Raw genomic sequence first — 3,967 nt, 5'->3', positions numbered from 1 at the left:
CAGGTGGATCGATGTGAGTTCAAGACCAGCCTGGGCTACTCAGTCCCTGGCTCAAAAAATAAAATAAAATAAAAGGATTGTGAGAGTTTCACAGATGAGGGTAAACTCTCAGAATACCCCTGCCAGCACTATGTAACAGGAAATCTGCAGCGTTTCTTTTCATTTTTATCTATTTTACCGTTATATTTTTATTTATTTTGTTTGAGACAAAGCCTTGCTATGCAGATCTGGCTGGCCTGGTACTCATTTGTGCAGCCCCCCTCCCCCCACACTGTTGCCCTTGAGCTTGTAACTGTCTTCCTGAGGGCTGAGATTCTGCCCGCCTCCCAACTTTTCCCTCTCCACCTTTCTCCCTCTTTCCCTAAATGTACCCTACTTGCTGAAGCTGTGACTGAGGGGTCTCTGGCTCAAAATGTGAAGATTAAAAAAAAAAGATTCTCTCTCTCTCTCTCTCTCTCTCTCTGTGTGTGTGTGTGTGTGTGTGTGTGTGTGTGTGTGTGTGTATGCGCGCGCGCGTGCATGCGCGTGAATATACATGACACATGAATACAGGTGCCTACAGAGACCAGAAAGGACACCAGATTCCCTGGAACTAGAGTTCCAGGTGACTTCGAGCTGCCTGATGAGGGTGCTGAGAACTGAACTCAGGTTCTCTGCAAGAACTGCGCAGGCTCTTAACCACTAAGCAGTCTCTCCAGCCTCCGGATATGGGGATGTCTGTTGCCTGTGTTTCCAGAAAAGAACCACAGGGTCATAATCTGTTAGCCAACACCAGCGTCCGAGTTCATATGTGTAATTTTGGGCCCATACCCTGAATCATCCTCTTACTCCAAAACAAAACAAATTAAACCCTGAGGAATCTGGCAGAAAAACCTGTGTATTTATTATGCTGTTGTTAAGATCTAGAGACTCTGGGAACATTAGCTTTCCATTTTTGTGTGGGTATCTCTGTTTGGAAGCACATGACTGCCCAGGTTCCCACAGCTCTTTACAAGCCTCGTCTCTCATTTACATTCTGTCATTTATGTCTTTATATGGCCCAATCGGTGTTTACAGGTGGTGTGAGCACTGTCCTCCCAGCGTGACATGAGAACAGCTCGGGCTGTTCCAGAGACTGGAGATGGGGTCTGCTGACTGGTCATGCTCCTTCACAGATGTGAGTAGTTGGTTGTAGGAGCCTCACCTGAGACTCCAGCCCTCCTGCCTGCATCTCCTGGCCAGCTGTACACAATCCTGTCCTAATGGCTCCTGGGAGGTGCTAGAGTGTGAGCGGAAAAGTTAATGGGAAGGCCGGGCCTCCGTCTATGCAGCTGCTGGGGAATCATCAACCATGCAGAGCTGAGACTTTTCCATGGTGTGGCTGCTTTGTTGTCACCATGCTCTGTAAGGAACCCATCATCTCTGTAAATAAGTCCAATAAACTCACTGGTTCCTCAAGTTGGATTTTGTGGAACTGAACTTTGGTTGGTTTTTGGTTCTTTTTTTTTTTTTGATTTTTTTTTTTTTTTTTTTTGAGACAGGGTTTCTCTGTGTAGCTTTGGGAGTGACACAGTGTAGCCTATCCTGGCATTTGCTCTGGAGACCAGGCTGGCCTCAAACTCACAGAGATCTGCTTGCCTCTGCCTCCCGAGTGCTGGGATTAAAGGCGTGCGCCACCAACATCCAGCTGGTCTTTGGTTCTTATAAGGAGGGCATAGATGTTTGCTTATACCAAAGTCCAACCTCCTAGAGAGAGAATTCTGGAGACAACAGGCATCTGAAATTTCATCTCTTGGACTATGGGCTGGAGTCCAGTTCCTTCCCCTTGTATCTAGAGACCATGATCATTACTAATATTTTGGGGTCAATTCTATCATCTCCTTTTGAACCTTATGTCTGGAAAGTAGTTTCTCTCAAGACCCTCACTGTGTCACTCCCAGGACTTGGGATACAATGGAAACCCATCTCCACCCACCAAACCAATTCTTCTTTCTGGAGGGTGTTCCTTGTTCTTTGTGGCTTTAGAAATGCCTGGGGAATTAATAAGGGTCACCTCAGGTGTGCTTGTGCGGGCTTGCCCTACTGTGGGTGGCACAATTCCAAGGACTAGGGGCCTAGGCTGAGTAAAGAGGAGAAAAGCAGAAAGCCGGGGTGGGGGGGGAACGCCCCCCCCCCCCGCGGGGCACTGAACCCCTTCCTGACCCACTCAGATGTTATATCAGGAAGCACCTTCACGTACCAGTGGCCACACCTTCCCCTCGTCATGGACCCAGAGTGACTACCACAGGCATCTTCCAAACGGAATCCATCTTGTGTCCACAAAAATTTATCTTTTGTCTGGGTTGCCTTCGTGGTTGTTTTCTTACCCCCACCCTGTGGTGTTTGTGTGTGTGTGTGTGTGTGTGTGTGTGTGTGTGTGTGTGTGTGAGAGAGAGAGAAGAGAGAGAGAGAGAGAGAGAGAGAGAGAGAGAGAGAGAGCACATGAGCAGTCAGCTGTATGTGTGGCGGTCACTTGTCTCCTTCTATCCCCTGGGGATTGAATTCAGGTCGTCAGGCTTGGCAGCAAGCTCCCTGAAGCTGCAGAGCCGTCTCAACCTCTCCACCCCTCATCTTCTTCTTATCTCTGTAAAGGGCATCTTCAGCCATCAAAGCCCAACTTTGCATTAGTTTTTTTCCAACTTGTTTGGCCTCAATGCTATTTATCGAGTCTTGTCAGTTCTTTGCTCGGGGTCTCCGGGGCCTCTGCAGGGGCTGCTGACCACTGAGCCGTCTCTCCCGGCCTCTGCTAAGGGTGACCGGATGCTATCTCCTCTCCTAAACTGCCTTTTTGATGGTGTTTTCTGCAGTTCTTGCAGTGGTCTCCTAGTTTTCTCCCACTATTATTTCATCTTTCTGCTGATTAGAAGGGTGATTTTTTTTTTTTTTTTTAAATTCTACAGTTGATCGGCTGGGCTGTCAAACGTTACATCCTTGAGTGGACGAGGATTGCATAATTCTGTAGGATCAGCCCGGGAAGCGTTGTCCCGCCTGTATCAGTGATTGACAGAAGGCAGAGCAGAGAGAGGGCTGACCGTGCCTGTGAACACGTTTGAAGTTGCGGCGTTCCCATTTTGTACAAGGGTTTAAAAGGTGACCTGGGGAAGCTGGGGGTGGGAGGAGAGTCGCCTGGGGATGGAGACGTGGGATGAAAGGAGCATAAGGTAAAGACTGGAATGAGAAAAGAGAAGAGCAAAATTAGAATCGTAACTTTTGCTCCTAATGAGTTGGCAAGCGAGAGGGTTTTTTTTTTTTTTTTTTTCACTAATGCAAAGGAAATGATTTGTCATAAATCCCTGCAGTGTCTGTAACCACCCACTAAAAAGATGTGAAGAAAGGGACCGTCGCAGACATTGCAAAGGAGAAAGCAAATCTAAAACAGGGCTGGGGGGTTATGCTTCCTTTTGATGTTGGGGCAAAGAGCACAGAAACTTAGAAAAAAGTGTGACTCATTCATATATTCTCTCTCTGTGTGTGTCTGTCTCTCTCTCTCTAAACAAGAGCGCCACCACCATTTTCATGAGCTTGGGATGGTTGTTTCTGACATCTGCACAGTTATTTCAAGGTAAGTGTGTGAAGCGTCAGCGCAGAACCTGGTCTGGGCTGGTGAGTAGTTCAGTGAGTGAAGGTGCTTTTAGCCAAGCCTGAGGTCCTGTGTTTGATGACTGGGACCCACATGGTGTAAGGAGAGAACTAACTTCTGCAAGTCATTCTCTCTGATCATGGCACTTGCATGCTCACACACACACACACACACACACACACACAAAATTTTATTTCTTTTTTTAAAAAAGGGTGTAGACCTGACTGGAGGCACACACAGTGTGTGGGCTATGGGTCACTTTGCTTCTTAAATGGTTAAATCTGCTTGTTCTGTATCAGAAGCCAAGAGAGTTAGAAACTGTGAAGATTGACAGCAGGCACAGAGACAGATGAACTACTTAAGCATCAA

The 3,967-nt window shown here is 47.3% G+C and overlaps 1 long non-coding RNA gene across 1 annotated transcript in view; it reads left to right on the top strand.

Moving 5' to 3' along the window:
• The first annotated feature begins 591 nt into the window (after positions 1-591).
• LOC103161623 overlaps positions 592-3,967 on the top strand; it is a 4,504-nt gene continuing 1,128 nt past the window's right edge. The window contains exons 1-4 of the long non-coding RNA XR_003487794.2: positions 592-1,156; positions 2,919-3,108; positions 3,517-3,580; positions 3,898-3,967. The exon at positions 3,898-3,967 is cut by the window's right edge and continues 1,128 nt beyond it. This is a non-coding gene — a long non-coding RNA (uncharacterized LOC103161623). The remainder of the gene's footprint in view (positions 1,157-2,918; positions 3,109-3,516; positions 3,581-3,897) is intronic.

This window comes from Cricetulus griseus, chromosome 8 (assembly GCF_003668045.3).
Source record: "Cricetulus griseus strain 17A/GY chromosome 8, alternate assembly CriGri-PICRH-1.0, whole genome shotgun sequence".
Taxonomy (NCBI): Eukaryota; Metazoa; Chordata; class Mammalia; order Rodentia; family Cricetidae; genus Cricetulus; species Cricetulus griseus.
Note: the sequence above shows the minus strand (reverse complement) of the source record. Positions and strands in the feature narration are given on the sequence as shown.